Raw genomic sequence first — 20,573 nt, forward strand, 5'->3', positions numbered from 1 at the left:
GATGAATTTGTTCAGTTGTTTTTAATCTGAAAATCGAATTAAGAAAATCGATTTTAGTGTTGTCGACAATTGCAATTGAAAGTCATAGTTAAAAGTCAAAATCGAGTTTTCGAATATGGTTCAGTAATATCAAAGGGCTGATTTGGGGTTAAAATTGAATTTGATGTCGATTGGTGATCTTTGGAGTTGAATTTGGTGATATTTGAATATCGAATTGGAAGTTTTGGGGTGTGATGGTCGAATGTCTTGAGGTCGATGGTCTTCATTTGACGTTGAGGGTCGACTGGTTTGTTTGATTGATTGGATTGGAGTCGACGTTGAATTTGCTATCAAATGGTTATGTCGACAATGAAGGTTCTTAAATGGCATTGATGTAGAAGTTCTTTGCCTGGCAACGAGGTCGAGTTCCTTATATGGCTTCGAGGATCGAAGGGTTGGGGTGCTTGTTACACTCGACGGGATGTGTGGAGTCGAGCATCGAGGTGTTGATCTTGAAGGTTCGAAATGGGTCAATTGGGTATCGATGTCGAGGGTTCTGTACATGGTTCAATGTCGAGGGTCTTTTAGATGGAAAGCGAAGGATCAATTTCGACGGTATTGCTATGGAGTTCCATTTTGACTTGCTATGGTCAAACCTCCATATTTGCATCTGGTTACGATTGAAGAAGAAAGAGCTTCTTCACTTAGCATCTCTAAACTTTCAGTGATTTGGCATAAATAACCCAAATTCGAAATGGGGACAAATTTGTGAAGAATGAAGAAGTTTCATGTTGCATCCCGGTTGAACACAATTGGGTTAGAAAATTATGAGAAATGGAAGAATTTAAATTTATGGTCAATGTAGTTTATGCGAATTAACATTTTATGTCCAGTTTCACAATTGGGGTGAAGTGTCGCATCTGAGATTGTTTTTGGCGCAACGGGTCCCTGTAGAATTCTGATATAGACAGTTTTTACCCGAATTTTCGAAATTCTTGCAACTCACACAAAAATTGGAAAATTTTCATGACTTTTTCGTGATTGTTCTTTCATGTAAGTTTTTTGCACTTTCATTTTTGGCACACAATAAGGGGGAGATTTGTGAAGTTTATTCCTCGGGCGCTTCTCAACCTTAGGGGTTTTATAATCACTTGTTGATTATAAAAAGTGGGAGAATGTAGAGTGGGTATTCGAAGCTTCTTGGGTATTCATTTGCAGATTTGAAGACCGGTATTACTTCGAGGAGGAGTTGGTATTGATCGTGTGAGCTCGTTGGATATTGAAACTAGGACATCCAAACCTAACTTTGAGAGGGATAATGTTAGGGTGCAAAGTCACTCTTGGATGTCATATGTTCTTACTCCTTTGTATGTGTGTAATGAGTTGTCTTTCCTTTATAAGGAAGTGAGTGACACTCATTTTATGTAAGTAAGAAAGGAAGAACTTTATGAGAGATTAGTTTAGAGAGAGAATTATTGCAAACCCATTCGTACTCTTTCTAAAAACTAATTAGAGCAAGAACCGAATTTATTTACTCTTGTGTTCATGATTCTTGTATGATTCACTATCATTTCATATTCCACATTCGTCATCATAATCAACATCACTACACAACAGTTTTCAAAGACGGATGTCCAATAATGACACCTACATATAAATAAAAAACATCTTTAAATGCTTACTTGATATCAAAAAATTGTTTGTTGTATCAAAGCACAAAGATAATTGCAAATTTCATGTTCCATTACAAATATATGCAAGACATCCGGCTGCAGAAACAAAATATTACAAAATCTTTTTGTAATCTAAACACATTAGTTGTTAAATTTTAAATTACTTATTATGCTAATCGTTTCATATGCAATGTCAATAGAAAATCGCCCTAATCATCTATTCCGATAATAGAAAAATATCACAAAAACCATCTGAAAAAATATGTTAAGTATCATCATTTCATTTGAAAAAAATATCAAAATAATACCAATGTTCATTTTTTAAAAACAACATAAGTAATAATAATTTTCAAAAACAAACAACATATGTTAAATGATACAAAAAAGTTTATATTTTTCAAAAAATTAAATACATATTAAAATCTTACCAAGATGAAAAATTTGATAGCATCAAGACTAGTGTGTGATTTGGAATAAACGTTCACCTTCAAATTAAGTTCATATGAATATGTATTAAGGAAGGAAATTTGCCTCTCTCTCTCTATTAAATATGGTTCAGTTCAAAAGTTAATTTATAAGCTTAGAAATTTAACTCCTTGGATTTTTATCTTCATACTATGCTTTCTTGGAATTGTAAGAGTGCTTAATAGAACCAAATGATCAACATCAACTGTTTTAAAGTATGTTTCAAGATTTACTGATCAAAACATATTAATTATGTGGGTGTTTTTTTTTTAATTTTTTTACAACAAAGTCATTTTGGATATCCACTTATGCATGTAATATTCCTCTTTATTTTGCATTAACCATATATTTATGGGTGTTGATATTTACTATTAGAAAAAACCGGACATTGATTACAAACTTATACCACACTTGGGTGGTTCCGTTGCTCAAATGCCGGAGGTATGCCTTACTTCAACTGGAACACTATTCCTACTAATTTGTATTAGACGACCGTTGATTCCCTCTTATTCTAAATCACATACTAGTGTTGATGCCGCTACCAAATTTTTTATCTTGGTAAGATTTTAATATATATTTAATTTATTGAAAAATAAAGACTTCTTTCTATTATTTAACGCATGATGTTGGTTTTTGAAAATTTTTATTACTCATGTTGTTTTAAAAAAAATGAACCTTGGTATTATTTTGATTTTTTTACATGATATGATGATACTTAAGAAAAAGTTTCACATATTTTTTGTCAGATAACTTTTGTGATATTTCTTATTAGTAATATTTTGTTTCGTACAGTGGAATGTCTTGCATTTATTTGTATTGGAAGGTCTGTAGTCAAGTAAATTTATCATTATCTTTGTGCTTTGATACTACAAACATTTATTTAATATTAATTATACATTTAAAGTTGTTTTTTTTATTTATATGTAAGTGTCATCATTGACATCCATTTTAAAAAATTGTTGTTTTTACTTTGTTGGCTGCGGACCAAATGACATTTGTCCCCTGCTACACAGTTCTTAAGGCAATATATTATAGCCTTAGGAACTGTGTAGTCAGTATAACAATTTTCAAAGACGGATGTCAATAATAACACCTACATATAAATAAAAAACATCTTGAAAAGCGTAATTATATATATATATATATATATATATATATATATATATATATATATATATATATATATATATATTAAAAGAGAGTAGAGTTAGGAACAATACCTAACTCCACCACTATTAATCGGTTATGAGGGTTAGTTTAATCCGTTCTCTATTCGTGATCTAGACGAACCCTTTCTTATCTTTAAACATTCTCCACCACTTCATCTACTTCTCCTTCAAGATCCCAACGAGCATGTGTCTGAACTCATCGTCTCCTAACTTCCGACGAAATCCGACCTTCCACTGAGCCTTGACACCACCTGGTACCTTGAAAAAAATCCTGGCGCCTCTTCCAGTGATACGCTAGAAATCTCAAAGTATGTTCATCGACCTCTACTGCGTTAATGGCATGGGAAGTGATTTTGCGGGTCATCTTCTTTATATTTAACATAGCCCTCATTACCACTAATCTATATCAGGCACTACATTTTCACCTTCTGCACTGCATCTATGTGACGTTTCATGCATTTGATCAGATACACCGTACTGATTACTAAGACAAGCTATAGAGTTTCCAATTTTTGAATTCGTTATGTAGGGTTTTGATTTTTAGCTTTCCCCTTTTCGAATTCGTTGTATAGAGTTTTTTTCCATAGCATAATGTGCTTATTTATCTTTCTAACATTTCTGTTTTCATAATAGAAAAACCATAGTGGTGTTCGATCAGACAGAGAAGGATATGAACAATCGGAAGAGGGAGAGATTGTTAGTGGCATACTTTGGAGCTGGTCACGTCTGGTCTCTCCATCGCCATTTGTCGCTTCTGTGAGCCAATTACACTTACCTTACACAGAAAAAGGCTCGCCGCCCACCATCTAATTTCATGAGGCTCGGAGCCAATACCTCCCGCTTTTTAGGTAAATGGAATCGGTCCCCAAAATATGCACCCGCTTCTCCTCTCTTTTCGCAAAATTTTTTACACCGTTCCCTATATTTGAATCGATGGGTGGCAGTGCTTCTTTAATCACAGCTTGTAAGTCTTTTACTGTTGTTGCTTTATAATATGAATTTGTCAGTTCATTTTAGTTTGAAAACAAGTAACCAACAAATTTTATGTCCGGTTTCTATTATGTGGAAAAAAACCACGCTTGAAAGCTCTATGATCAAATTTATATTACAAGTAACCTGTCACACCCTGCCCGACCGTCGGTGAAAACACCAGATAGTGCGACGTAGGGATATTGTTTTCAGTCCTTGAACATATATTGAACAATACAAAAAATTATGTAACATAAACATCTATTTTATTTATAGATAAAACGTTACATCAGATTTCTAGGGTACCAATTACAGAAAGGTGTCCTAACACATAGACATGAATGATAAACTATAGGGGTTTTCAAGCTGCTTCCTCCATCAGTTGCTGCTTCCGGGAGTGTAGGCTTCCATCTCACGGCCTCCTAGGAATACATGAGGTTTTGAAAACGTCAACGTAATGTTGGTGAGCTCACATGTTTTTAAGGTTTTCGATTTTGGGCTACGCCCGAAATCCCGTTCGTTCAGGGGCTACGCCCCTAAATGACAGTGTACTCTAAAACTTGATCAAACTTAAACAAGTTTGTACTCCACACCTTCCTTACTTGTTTAATATTTAAGATCACTTTTGGTCAACAAATTAATCCCGTTACACTTAAAAAATATTCATGATAACAAATCACCAACAAACCTCCCCCATTTAAGTGTAATCCTGATTAACTTAAAAACAAAACATAACAACAACAAACTGATGCATAAATGAGATTTCGTGATGATTAAATTTCACATTAGTATATTATACAATCCAAATATTCGAATATCAGGGTTTCACTAACAATTGAACCATTTCTATTCATACTGAATACATGAAGACAATACACAACAATTTATATTCTCATAAGTTCTAACTTGACACTATATTTTACTAGCTTGTGTCCTATCCTTCAATAAACATATCAAAGTCAAGTCCCAAATTCTTGAAGTAGCTAAACTTCATGCTTATATAGGTAGTCCTTGCACACGAAAATGCAATTTTTCAAAGAACTATTAAGTAATAAAATTTCAACCTTCTTAACTTGCAGTTCTGAACACATACCTTGGGATGATGATAATAATGTGTTCCAATCTTCAAATATCAAGCTTTCCACATTGAATTCAACATCTAATATTATATTAGATGGGAATTGGGTATCTCAATATAAAAGATTTAGGTGGACTTTAAACCCATCCCTATGATTGCCTTGTGCACAAGATCTCTTGCTAACCCTTTGGTTAGATGATCAACCAAATTCAATTGAGTTCTTACAAACTCCATAGATATTACACCAGTCATGATGAGCTCACGAATCATGCTATGTCTAACACCCAAGTGTCCAGACTTCCCATTGTACACTTGAATATAAGCCTTAGGCAAAGTTACAACACTATTACACTTGGTAGAAATGGTATATATATCAGTTTGGGCCATAATGCAATTTCATAAATCAAATTCCTTCAGTCATGATGAGCTCACGAATCATGATATGTCTAACACCCAAGTGTCCAGACTTCCCATTATACACTTGAATATAAGCCTTAGGCAAAGTTACAACACTATTACACCTGATAGAAATGGTAGATATCGGTTTGGGCCATAATGGAATTTCATAAATCAAATTCCTTAGCCATTCAGCTTCTTTCCCAGCAGTAGAAAAAGCAACAAACTCAGACTTCATGGTTAAATTAGTAATACATGTATTTTTCTTAGAAACCCAATAAATGGCTCATCCTCCAAGAAGAAATACCCACCCACCGGTAGACGAGTTATCCTCTAAGTTGGTAATATGATTGGCATCTGAATAACCTTCAAAAACAAAATGATATCCACTATAAGTCAAACCATAATTCATGGTTCCTTTCAAATACTTGAATACTCTATTCACGACTTGCCAATGATGTGCACTAGAATTACTAGTATATCTACTAAGCTTTCCCTCATCAAAAGCTATATTAGGCCTAGTACTAATCATGGCATACATAAGACAACCAATTTCTCTAGAATATTCAAGTTGAGATACTGGAGATCCTTTATTAGGTAGAAGCTTAAGATTAGGATCTATAGAAGTGCTTACAGGAGAACAATTCTCAAAGTTAAACTTTTTCAATATCTTTTCAATGTAATGAGATTGATAAATTGAAATCCCATTGTTTCCTTTTCTAATTCTTATACCAAGAATTACCTCAGCCTCCCCCATGTCTTTCATGTCAAAACTAGATGATACGGATTTCTTGGATTTACCAACTTCACCTTGATCGGTACCAAAATTTAACATATCATCAACATATAGAAAAATTATAACTCCTTTACCAGAAGAATCAAATTTGCTATATACACATTTGTCATCTTTGTTTAATACAAAACCATTAGACAAGATCACATCATCAAACTTTCGATGCCATTGTTTTAGTGCTTGTTTCAAACCATATAAAGATTTCTTCAACTTGCACACCTTAAGTTCATTACCAGGTATCACAAACCCTTCAGGTTGTTTCATGTAAATTTCCTCATCCAAGTCACCATTCAAGAATGCAGTTTTCACATCCATTTGGTGAATCACAAGATTATGTATAGCTGCAAGAGTTAACAATAATCTAATTGTGGAAATTATAGCAATAGGAGCATAAGTATGAAAGAAGTCAATGACTTCCTTTTGCCTAAAGCCTTGGATAACAAATCTGCCTTTATACTTATCAATTATGCCATCCACCATCATTTTCCTTTTGAGGATCCACTTACTTCTCAATGCCTTGCAACCAGGAGGTAAATATGACAACACCCAAGTATTGTTATGCATGATAGAATCAATCTCATCCTAAATTGCTTCTTTCCAGAAATGAACATCCCTAGAAGCCATAACTTCACTAAAAGTCTATGGATCCTCCTAAATATTAAAACAATATTAATGTTGACATATAATCTCATTCCTTGTTCCTTCAACTAGATAAAGTTGACAATCAGATCCAAAAGACTTAGCTTTTCTAGCTCGTGTGTTTTTCCTAGGTTCAGGTACAGAACTTGCACCACCAGAAATATCTTCAACTTGAGTAGTACTCTCGCTAGAAGATTGATGAGCCATGTCCCATGGTCTAGATATAGTTGTAAATCTTTCTTCATCAAAGATAGCATCTCTTGACTCTATCACAGTGTTTATAGACATAGAGTCATTAGATTCTAAAACATAGAATCTATATGCTTTGGAATGATCAACATATCCAATAAAGATACAATCTACACCTATCTCACCCATTGTTTTACTTTTGGGTTTAGTGAGCCTTACAACTGCTCTACAACCCCAAACTTTGAGATAACTCAAATTTGGTACCTTTTTACACCAAATTTCATAAGTAGTATTCTTACTCCTTTTATTTGGAGTTCTGTTCAAGATGTAACATGCAGTTAACATTGCCTCACCCCAAAACCCTTCACTTAATCCAAAATAGGACAACATGGAATTAACCATTTCTTTCAAAGTCCTATTCTTCCTTTCAGCTACACCATTTTGTTGTGGTGTATAAGGAACTATGGTTTGATGTATTATTCCAATTGATTCAAAATAAATTGGATCATAATACTCACTACCTCTATCAGTAAGCAATGCTTTTATTAATTCATTTTTATGAAGCTCAACTTGTTGTTTAAAAATTTTAAATTTATCAAGTGCTTCATCCTTAGAATGTAGCAAATAGACATAAAAATATCTAGATACATCATCAATAGAAGTAAAAACATACTTTTTGTTTCCAAGGGAAGGTGTTGCATGGAAATCACATAAATCACTATTTATTAATTCCAACACCTTACTTTCCCTGACAACATCTTTGAAAGGTTGTCTAGTAATTTTAGTTAACATGCATGTTTTACATTTTTCATTATTTTGAAAATCAAGAGCAAAAATTAACTCATTTTAGATATGTCTTTTAATGTCTTCAATTGAATGTGTCCTAGTCTAGCATGCCATAATTTAAATTTATCAAAATTATTGCTAGTACTAGTAGAAGCCATGCAAATAGAATTATCAATAAAAAGATAATTAATATTAAGCTTAATCATTCCATTATATACATATCCAAATCCCATGAAAGAACCATGTCTTGACAAGCTATACTTGTCACTTTCTAATACTTGTTTGTAACCACAATTATTCAATACAATTTTAGACACGAGATTCTTCCGAATCTGTCACACCCCAAAACCGGAACGACGGAAACGTTATGGGGTGGATGACGTCATGTCAAGTATCACAACATATGCAGTATACTAATCAAAGTACAACAACCATTGCATTAATAGTAATAGTTTTACATAAGTTACATTTCATAGCAACATCAAAGTAATACAAGTAATAATATAGGTGCAGCTTGGTACAAGTGTAACGACCATAAAATTCCAACTAATTTAAACTTTTCAAAAACAACCCGATTTCATAAAATTATTACAAAAAGGTTTTCAATACAATTATTTCAGAGTCATTCCCAGAACCACATCATAAAACATAAACATGAGGAGCGGTATGATCACGCCTTTGCCTTGCCACGGTCTCCTGAAGAACCTGAAAAACATTAAACCACAACTATAAGCCCGAAAGCTTAGTGAGATATCCCTAAAATACCAACCACATATACCATACACGCATAATATGCCATATCATAACAGAACACAAAACAACCATGCACTTCGGGTCTTACTGTGTGACTGGTCCGCCGCACCGGCCAACAGTCCACCTGGTCCACCCTCCGAGTCTAGCCATATACATCGAGTCTACAGTATGATTGGTCCGCCCGAACCGGGCCTTCAATCCACCTGGTCCACTCTTTGAGTCTTCAGTATGACTGGTCCGCCCGCACCGGGCCTTCTGTCGGTCTGGTCCACTCTCCGAGCCTCAGCACGTCTGGTCCGCCCTCTTGGGGCCTACAGCCTATCCGGACCGCTCGCTGGGCCTTCGGGATAACCGGTCCGCCCTGGGTATGTTGGCCTACAGCACATAGCAGGTCCCGCCTCAACCCAACCCCAGTCCAACAACCAAGTGCACATAAACAGTCAATCATATAACATATCGCATCCAATCAACCGATCTAACATATCACATAGCATAACATCATCCTAACCAGGATACCGACCTAACCGGTCACTAGCATAGCATCATCCTATATACCAGGATTCCGACCTTAACCAGGTCTCTAACATATACCATCCTAACTACCAGGATGCAACATAGCAAAGCAATAACATAACAACGATACCCGGATCACAATCCGATAAAGGGTCGGACTTGGTGCCGTAGACCCTGTTGATATAGTGAGGATAACTCACCTTGCAACTGCCGACTGAACAGATAAACCCAAGCTGCTCCAACCACTGATACAATCTCCACCACTGGCCAACCACCAAAACACTGAGCTCAAAACAAATGCCAACAATTACCAAAATACCCCTGGAAATCAACTGGTCAACCCTTGGTCAAAGTCAAAGTCAAAGTCAACCCCTGACTGACTCTACTCGCCGAGTCCCCATGCACAGAAATTCCCCAATCCGTGACTCAACTCGACGAGTCACCCCGAGACTCGCCGAGTCCAACAACTCTGAGTCCTTTCACACTCGACTCACCGATTCACAGCTCAACCAGAAGAAAGGTTAGGACCTCACGACCAGACTCGCCGAGTCCAAGAACAGACTCGCCGAGTCCAAGGCTATCTGCAACCAACTCGCCGAGTTGTTCTTCCAACTCGCCGAGTTCCTGACCATATTCATCCAACTCGCCGAGTTGTTCTTCCAACTCGTCGAGTTCCAGTCTATCTTCAAGCAACTCGCCGAGTACACCCTTGTGACTCGCCGAGTACCCCTAGATCTGAAACCATACAGAGGCTTTCCAAGCCATGCAGAAGCTCTAAACCATAGATCTACTCTTCTACAAGCCATCCATCATGTAAAGTGGCAAACTTTACGTGGATCCAAGGAGATCTAGGCATTTAACACTTTAAGGCTAGGGTTTGGGACAAAAGGGCTTCACCAATCACTCAAAAATCGGGACTCTATGACATATAGGACCATCATAAGCTTAGATCTGAAGTAGCATCCTCAGATCCAAGCTTCTATCTCAATTTAGATGTTATACCAACCACCACACATAAACCCCATGAAGAAAAAGCTTAAGGAAATGGTTCCTTACCCCTGGAATGAGCCCAACCAACTGTAGATTCCGGATCTCCCCAAGATTTCTGATACAAGCCTCCAAATCTTCAAGCTTAAAGCACCAAAGATCCTTCTCCAAACTCTAATTCACTCAATAATAGGGTCTCCTCACAAATTTAGGGTTTCTGGAACTCAAGGAATGGTAAAGAGGCTGGGGAAGAAGTGTTATGTTCTTTATATAGGGCTCAACCTCTGAAACTAGGGTTTTCTCCACTCAGCACCAACTCGCCGAGTCCACCCAAGCTACTCGCCGAGTTGGTCACTTAACACGCGACTAGAGTCGCGACCCTACTCGCCGAGTTGCCCTCTCACACTTACACTTTTAGCCCTTCAACTCTATTCTTGATATTCCGAGATGTTGCAATTCTCCCCCACTTAAATTAGGCTTCATCCTCGAAGCCTGAGACAACACAACTCCAACACTACTCTCGCAATGCACCACCTGACATTAACCAGACCAGGTTCCTCAAAGCACAACCACCGAAACCCAAAACCCAATTTTTCCTTCCTGCGGTGTTCTGACCACCGCTTCAAGTCGGCCATCGGCCTCACCCTTTGATAACCACACTTATCAACTGAGTACCACCCCATGATGCATCACTCGCTCCAAATCACAACAATCACTCGACTCATACGAGCTAGAAATAACCATGAACCACCGGAATTCCCGGCCTGAGCCCAAATTTATCCATTCCATGCTGACAGGATGACACATCCTTCAGCCTAAGATCAACTCCCATGAGTTTCTCCACCACAATCTCATACCCATGCTAAACTGGCTCTAGCATCTTCGGGTTGGGAAAACCCGATACACTGACGACACCTCCAAACATCCCCCATGATGAATTTCCACTACATACATAAATCCTTGATCTAAATCAAACTGGAAATCCAAGATTCCATCCCTGCATTCCTTCCGAGCATTTTATCTCTACCCTCGGAAATTCCTTCCATGACCTCAGCAAACATCCAACCCGGATGTGATCCCATACCACAGTCGCAGACACACTGCTCATCAACCATGATTGGGACACCCCAATCATAACTCTGCACTACTGCTTTCACTTTCATGAATTTACACTCCATCTCGGAGCTACATTCCTCTCCCTTTCCTTACCAAGGAATTCCACTTGGCCGTCTTGTCACTACAACAAGTGCCACGGTGCTCACCCAATACTACATCATTCTCTTATAGCATCACCGCTATCCCATGCACCACACATGCTCTGGATCCGCTCGCAAGGACTCTCAAGTCCATGCTCTACCTTCTACTCACCATGATCAATACTCGGGGCCAGACCTTCAGACGCTAACACGTCGCGACATACTCAATTCCATTTCCTCGTACCGATCTATCAACACATGCAGAGTCTTCAGCATGACTGGACCGCCTTACCAGGCCTTCAGCCAATCTGGACCACTCTCAGAACCTTCAGCAGATCTGGACCGCCCTCCTGGGCCTTCAGTTTGGCTGGACCGTTCTCCGAGCCTTCGGCCTGAATGGTACGCTCACTGGCCTTCAATCTATCCGGACCGCTCAACCAACATCCATCATCCCGAATTATCTCTCCAGGAAAACTCTCCCATGCATATTGTTCTAGCCCTCTAGGGGTTCCGAACTCTATCTCCACCCTACATACTCAATCCAGGCCCGATCCCAGGCCTGCCACTTACTCATACCAGTCTATACTCTTGGCAGACAGAACCACTGCTGAATCCCCAAGCAGCTAAACAACCTCTCATGACCATCGATCTTCCGGAGAATTTTCCAATTCTCCCCCACTTAAAGCACCGACTATCAACCACCGGTAGCCGTCACCGTCCTCCATTATCAACCCTACACAACACAATCCCTTACATGCGCTCTGGTTCCCACTAGAACGAGCAACCTTCACAAAATCACATATTAACACAGATGATCTCGGCTCGAAAGAAACTCGACCTTCAGCACCCACTCCTCAGACTGCAGATGATACCCGACATTCGGGCTAAAAGCCAAATTCCCACTAATAACCCTCATGAATGATAACCAACGAAATTCCCAACACCCAACCCTTAACCATAACATAACCCTCAAGGAACAACGAATACAATACCAGAAACCACACAACGAGACTAGCAGATATACAACACTCCAAAATAATCACAAAATAACAAGACATCAAGGAAGAAACATACCCGCAGATGCATCCGACACTGCCCTGACCTCCTCTGCTATAAGCTGAAAAGCACGACCCTGAGCCATTGGGGGCTCCGCTCCACCCTGACCTCCACCCGTAATCCTCAAAGTGGCCGGTGCTGGAGCCTGCACCGGTCCTGCAGCAAGCTGTGGACAGTTGACCCTCAAGTGTCCAACCTGATGACAATGATAACAAATCCTCAAATCCCGACCTGGGGCTGCCTGCCGACAATCCCTCGCATAATGCTCCTCCTTTCCGCACTTGCGACATGCACCACCGGACCTACAAACCCCGGTGTGACCTTCCCACACTTCCCACAAGTGTGGCTGCTCTGATCTCTCAATCTAGAATCAACGGTCTTGGACCGTTTCGGCGCCAGATGCGACTGCACCGGGGCCTGCCTCTGCTCTTGCAACTACAACTCAATCTCTAACTCACGCCGCCTGGCGGCCTCCTGCAACTCCAACAAGGTCTCGCACCTCTGCGTAGACACAAACTGCCTGATATCCCTCTTGAGTATACTCAGATATCAGGACATCTGAGCCTGCTCTGAAGCGAACTCCGGGAAAAACATTGCCCTCTCAGTGAACATCCTGGTGATCTTCGTCACCGACTCCGAATCCTGCTTCAACTCCAGGAACCCCTGAGCTAATCTCTCCCTCTCAACCTGCGGAACATAACGAGTACTGAACATCTCTCGGAACTGATCCCATGAAACCGCAGCTCTCTGCGCATCTGAATACGACCCCGTGGTCAATCTCCACCAATCCTTCGCTCCGAGCCTTAACAGGTTCAGACCACACCTCACCCTCTGATCAGCAGGGCATGAACACGTGAAGAAACACCCCTCCACGTCCGACAACCATCTCATAGCAACAATCGGGTCCTGAACCCCATTGAAGGTAGGAGGCTTTGTATTATCGAAGTCCCGATACTGAAAACCCCGACCAGCTTCTCCCCCTGCCGCCGCTACAACCGCTGTAGCCGCCGCGGCAGCCGTCTCCGTGAGAGTCGCATAACGCTCATCAAAATATTCTACCATGGCGGTCTTGATCGACCCAAACAGTTTCGGCAACTCAGCCCGGAACAACGCAACAACCTCATCATGCAGGATCTCACGAATCCTCGCATCCAACTCGCACGTGCTCATCTGACCAATAACCTCGGGCGGTACTGACCCGCCCTGACCTCCCTCTCCTGCTCCCGATCCTAACCCGGATCCGCTCCCAACATGCCTCGAAACCTCCATACTGAAAATATTGCAAGATATCAAATACTTCCCGCAAACCCGGGAACCAAATCCCAACCCAACCCTAGAGGTCATGGTTTCTTTGATATGCGTATGGGTCCTGTGCTTTCATTAGTACGGGCCCATACTACCTTCCACACCTACCCATATTTGTATCAATTATACCACAACACCCTAGTGAAGAATATACATAACAGCACTCAACCCTCACTCCTAGAGGAACACTGTAAATCTCCCACAAGGAAACCCTAGGCTAACAGGCATCATAAATCAGGCAACATTATCATGAAATCCTGAAGATCCCTAGCCTAGTACCAGCATGATGTTCTATCAAGGCTCAAAACAAATATCATGTATGGTATTTTGGGGTTACTTACTGGCTCCGACTGATCGTACCTCCGCGTCCTCCTTTACTCATTTTAAAAACCATTTTAAATTCTCTTTTGAAAACCCTCCTCGATTTGAGACTGGATTCACACGGATGTTCCTCTAATTCACTCAAACCAAGGCTCTGATACCAACTTGTAAAAACCATAAAATTCCAACTAATTTAAACTTTTCAAAAACAACCCGATTTCATAAAATTATTACAAAAAGGTTTTCAATACAATTATTTCAGAGTCATTCCCAGAACCACATCATAAAACATAAACATGAGGAGCGGTATGATCACGCCTTTGCCTTGCCACGGTCTCCTGAAGAACCTGAAAAACATTAAACCACAACTGTAAGCCCGAAAGCTTAGTGAGATATCCCCAAAATACCAACCACATATACCATACACGCATAACATGCCATATCATAACAGAACACAGAACAACCATGCACTTCGGGTCTATTGTGTGACTGGTCCGCCGTACCGGCCAACAGTCCACCTGGTCCACCCTCCGAGTCTAGCAATATACATCGAGTCTACAGTATGATTGGTCCGCCTACACCGGGCCTTCAATCCACCTGGTCCACTCTTTGAGTCTTCAGTATGACTGGTCCGCCCGTACCGGGCCTTCAGTCGGTCTGGTCCACTCTCCGAGCCTCGGCGCGTCTGGTCCGCCCTCTTGGGGCCTGCAGCCTATTCGGACCGCTCGCTGGGCCTTCGTGATAACCGATCCGCCCTGGGTATGTTGGCCTACAGCACAAAGCAGGTCCCGCCTCAACCCAACCCCAGTCCAACAACCAAGTGCACATAAACATTCAATCATATAACATATCGCATCCAATCAACCGATCTAACAGATCACATAGCATAACATCATCCTAACCAGGATACCGACCTAACCGGTCACTAGCATAGCATCATCCTATATACCAGGATTCCGACCTTAACCAGGTCTCTAACATATACCATCCTAACTACTAGGATGCAACATAGCAAAGCAATAACATAACAACGATACCCGGATCACAATCCGATAAAGGGCCGGCCTTGGTGCCGTAGACCCTGTTGATATAGTGAGGATAACTCACCTCGCAACTGTCGACTGAACCGATAAACCCAAGCTGCTCCAACCACTGATACGATCTCCACCACTGGCCAACCACCAAAACACTAAACTCAAAACAGATGCCAACAATTACCAAAATACCCCTGGAAATCAACTTGTCAACCCTTGGTCAAAGTCAAAGTCAAAGTCAACCTTTGACTGACTCTACTCGCCGAGTCATCCTGATGACTTGCCGAGTCCCCATGCACAGAACTTCCCCAATCCGCGACTCAACTTGACGAGTCTAACAACTCTGAGTCCTTTCACACTCGACTCACCGAGTCATCCCTTGACTCACCGATTCATAGCTCAACCAGAAGAAAGGTTTGGACCTCACGACCAGACTCGCCGAGTCCAAGAACAGACTCGCCGAGTCCAAGTCTATCTGCAACCAACTCACCGAGTTCCTGACCATATTCATCCAACTCGCCAAGTTGTTCTTCCAACTCGTCGAGTTCCAGTCTATCTTCAAACAACTTGCCGAGTACACCCTTGTGACTCGCCGAGTACCCCTAGATTTGAAACCATACAGAGGCTTTCCAAGCCATACAGAAGCTCTAAACCGTAGATCTACTCTTCTACAAGCCATCCATCACGTAAAGTGGCAAACTTTACGTGGATCCAAGGAGATCTAGGCATTTAACACTTTAGGGCTAGGGTTTGGGACAAAAGGGCTTCACCAATCACTCAAAAATCGGGACTCTATGACATATAGGACCATCACAAGATTAGATCTGAAGTAGCATCCTCAGATCAAGCTTCTATCTCAATTTAGATGTCATACCAACCACCACACATAAACCCCATGAAGAAAAAGCTTCAGGAAATGGTTCCTTACCCCTAGAATGAGCCCAACCAACTGTAGATTCCTGATCTCCCCAAGCTTTCTGATACAAGCCTCCAAATCTTCAAGCTTAAAGCACCAAAGATCCTTCTCCAAACTCTAATTCACTCAATAATGGGGCCTCCTCATGAATTTAGGGTTTCTGGAACTCAAGGAATGGTAAAGAGGTTGGGGAAGAAGTGTTATGTTCTTTATATAGGGCTCAACCTCCGAAATTAGGGTTTTCTCCACTCAGCACCAACTCGCCGAGTCCACCCAAGCTACTTGCCGAGTTGGTCACTTAACACGCGATTAGAGTCGCGACCCTACTCGCCGAGTTGCCCTCTCACACTTACACTTTTAGCCCTTCAACTCTATTCTTGATATTTCGGGATGTTACAGCAAGGCTGTCTCCACAAAAGCTCCTGGGATGTACCTGTCTATCGCTGACCTGAGAATACAAGTTATTTTGAAAGCGAGTATCATCATTTTTATAAATGCTGGTGAGTTCATAAGTATTTAGTGTCATTTGTGTAAGTAAGCCTTTTATTCAAAATAACTTTATAAAAAGTAGTAGTTTAGAATCTACAGTGTATTAGCGTTCTTTCCAGAAAATCCTATATTTTCTAATTAAAAGCAGTCTTCTACCAAGACTCGACAGTGTTATGTTTTAAAGAGAAATTTTCCCTGAAATACTATCATTACCCAAAATACGGTATTTGACTTTAAAGAAAGTAGAAGAATATCACTAGTAAAATACTAGGGGAAAATAACATATGCCTCAGCAGAAAACACTGCTGACTAAGGCAAAAGAAATCATAGACTCCAGGAGAGTATCGAATGAATGATACGCTTGACTCAATCTAACAAAAGGAGACAGAGACCCCAGACGGTATCAAATGAAAGATATAGCTAGCAAGGTCTAAAACAAAGAGTAATTCTAAGAGTGTTGTTTCCAGAATATAGTGTTAATTCTCGTTACCTTAAGGCCATGAATTATAAGGTAAACATGGAGATACTCGTAACCATACTGATTGACACTAGAGTACTTGACGCCCTGCAAGCGTCGAAATAAATATGACATTTGTCACCCCTTGGCTTGGTAGGCCGTGGACTGTAGCTAGTAGTCAGGGTGCGGGAATGTCAGTCCTGTATAGATCTATACACACAATGCCCGCTCTCCCTATAGGAGACTCTGGTTACCAACTCGACGACGGGGAGATCCGTGTCTTGAAGATGCATCTCGTAATCTGAATTCTATTAGAGGCACTGGAGAAATGATGTAGACTCGCATATGAACTGACTCCTGTGGAATTCTCGTACTAGAAAGAGTGAATAGAGCTTCCTAACTAATTCTATAATAGTTACTAGTGTCCCTGATCTACTAAGTCCTTTAAACATTATTTATATAACTATACAAGTATAGACATGCATTTAACGAAGTAGAAGCATTTAACGAAGTAGAAGCATAGAAGCATAGAAGCATAGAAGAAAACTTTGACGAAAACTTTGGAAAACCTTTACACTTAAGAAAATTGTAACTTGATATCCTTTTGTAAAACAAGCTTGCAGACCTTTGGAAATCCTTTGAAAACCTTTCATAACGAGTTTTTATAAAATAATATAAGTAAAGAAAGCCTTTGTTTAAAATACTGCTGTAACTGGTTTTGAAGTAAAACATACAACGCGAGAGACAATTTGAGAAAAGATCTAAACAAGTAAAGACGTTTTGGAAAACCATTTATAGTATCATACTTGGTAAAACAGCTGAAAGTGTAATAAATCCTTGTGCATGCGGGTTATTAATCACATACGATTGATATTATAACTAGCATGTTTTAACTTGTATCCCCCCATAAAAGCATGTAAAACATTTAAAAGGTTAATTCAGGGGTATGAACTCACCTGTTGTAAGTGGATCGGGCGGAGGTGTCGGTTGGGTGCTCGGTGTCAAGTGAAGACTTGAACACACTTAGTGACCTATTAACATATGATGACATATGTTTACATACAATTAGTAATTATAATACTAATTAAACACGTATACGCATGCTAATGAGTGGAAAACACTTTGGTCAAGTGCTTGGTGTGTCCCGGGTAACATCTAAGGGAGTGTATGGCCTAGTTAGGGAGTTTACTCTTCAAGAGTAAACTCTTTATAGAGTTTACGACCCTAAGACCTTATCCCCGTGAGTTTACGATCGTAAAATCATGGGTGGTGTGCTCTTGGATGCATTAAGGTCATATACCACTTGTGGAACTAGGCTAGGTTCAATTCTAGGGCATAGGAAGTGGTTTAGGCTCCAAATGGACCATTTTAGGGAGTTTACGGTCCAATGACCACTCCTTGAGGAGTTTACGACCGTAAACACATGAGTTTACGATAGTAAACTCATGTTAGTCCATTTCTTTTGTTTTTTGGTGGTTCTAACTCATGCATGCAAGGTTCTAGTCACTTATATGAGCATAGGAAGGTGTTAAAGGCACTTAAACACCTTGGAAAGGTGTTTACGGTCTAAGAAGGTGTTCTTGGGGAGTTTACTACCTTAAAAACATGAGTTTACGGTAGTAAACTCATGTTTTTCCATGAATCCTATGTTTTGGTGCATCAAACGAAGGATTACAAGGCTCTAGGCACTCATGGAAGCTTTTGGAGGTGTTTGAGGGGTAGTTTAACACTTAAATAAGTGTTTATGGTCCTTGAAGATGGGTTTACGGTCTAGGGATGTTCTTAGCCCGTAAACTCATGTTTACTCCCTATTTGTTCTGATTTTGGTGTTCTAAGTCCTTTCATACAAGCCTCTAAGTCATTGCTAAGCATTAGAAGTGGTTTGGAAGGGTTTTTGGGCATCAAAACCCTCTTCCAAGGGGTTTACGGTTTTGGGATGCTCCCAAGACCGTAAACTCTTGTTCTTGGGGGGGTTTTTGGGTGATTAAGCCACGAATTTGCAAGCTAAATGGGTTAAACAACAAGCTAAGAAGGTTAACTTACCGATTTGATGTTCGAAGGGGCGATTTTTGACCAAAACCCGATTTGTAGAGAGAGAAAGTAGAGAGAGAGAGAGTATTTAAGGTGGGAAAAAAGTGGGGATGAAACCCACTCAACCCTTATATAGGGTGGAGTTTATGGCCTGGTTGGGCGTTCACCTGACACCAACCGCGAACGGGGTTTTTCACAACCATCGTTAATCACGACAAATTTTAAAATTATATCGCCTTAATTTTGGTTTGCTTGACGAATATTATTTAAAATATTCCAACGGGTTTAAATCCGGTCAAAAATATGTTCGGGATAAATTTGGCTATTTTTTTTTTGACGTAATTAATTTCGACGTTAAAACTAACGGAAATTTTTGGGTTGTCACAGAATCCCTGGAACATATAAAACATTTTTCAAACACAAACAATTCCCAAAAGTAAACGTAAGTAAAACATATCCTAAGCCATTGATTGGTTCAGTTGCAACGTTTCCCATCTTCACACTAGATCCATCTTCAATTAGTTGATATTCCTTGAACCAATGTAGATCTTTGCAAACATGTTTTGTTGCACCCGAATCAACCCACCATGAAACATCATCATCCTGCATATAAAATGCTTCATGAATAAGAAAAACATAATTCTGCACATAATTAAAATTCTACATAAAATCAGAATTTTGACCTTGTTGCTTTTCTAGATCCTTGGATCCACTAGGACCAGAACCATCCTTGTTCATCTTACAAAGGCGAAAATCTTTCTTGAAATGACCCGGTTTGTTACAGTTCCAACAAATCATTTTTGCCTTCTTGTTAGAAGACTTGTCATCCTTTCTTTTAAACTTCCTTTTACCATTAGACCGCTTTTGATACCTTGATCCTTCTCCATCCACCATGATCACAGAAGAGGAACCGACTTGGCTCTTGCCTTTAGGATTGTTGTCAAGTTCTTGAGTCCTTAGAGACTCTTCAATCCATAAATGGCTTCCAAGTTGAACCAAAGTTAATTCTTCCTTGTTATGTTTTAGAGAGTGTTTAAACTCTTTCCAGGAAGGGGGTAGTTTGTCCATGATTATAGCTACATAAATGACTTCATGCATTTTCAAATTGTGTTGAGCAAACTGTCCTAGGATCCTTAACATTTCATGGTATTGTTCTATAACAGGCCTGTAATCAACCATCTTGTAACCCATGAAGTTACTAACCAGAAATTTCTTACTTGAAGCATCTTCTGCCATGTATTTGGATTCAAGGGAATCCCATAGTTCTTTTGCAGATTCGACATTTTGATAGATATCAAAAAGAGAGTCATACATACCATTAAGAATGTGACCACGATAGATGAAGTCATCATTTTCTCATTTTGATCTCCTCCTTGTTG

This window comes from Lactuca serriola, chromosome 6 (assembly GCF_051521515.1).
Source record: "Lactuca serriola cultivar US96UC23 chromosome 6, Lser_US96UC23_V15, whole genome shotgun sequence".
Lineage (NCBI taxonomy): Eukaryota > Viridiplantae > Streptophyta > Magnoliopsida > Asterales > Asteraceae > Lactuca > Lactuca serriola.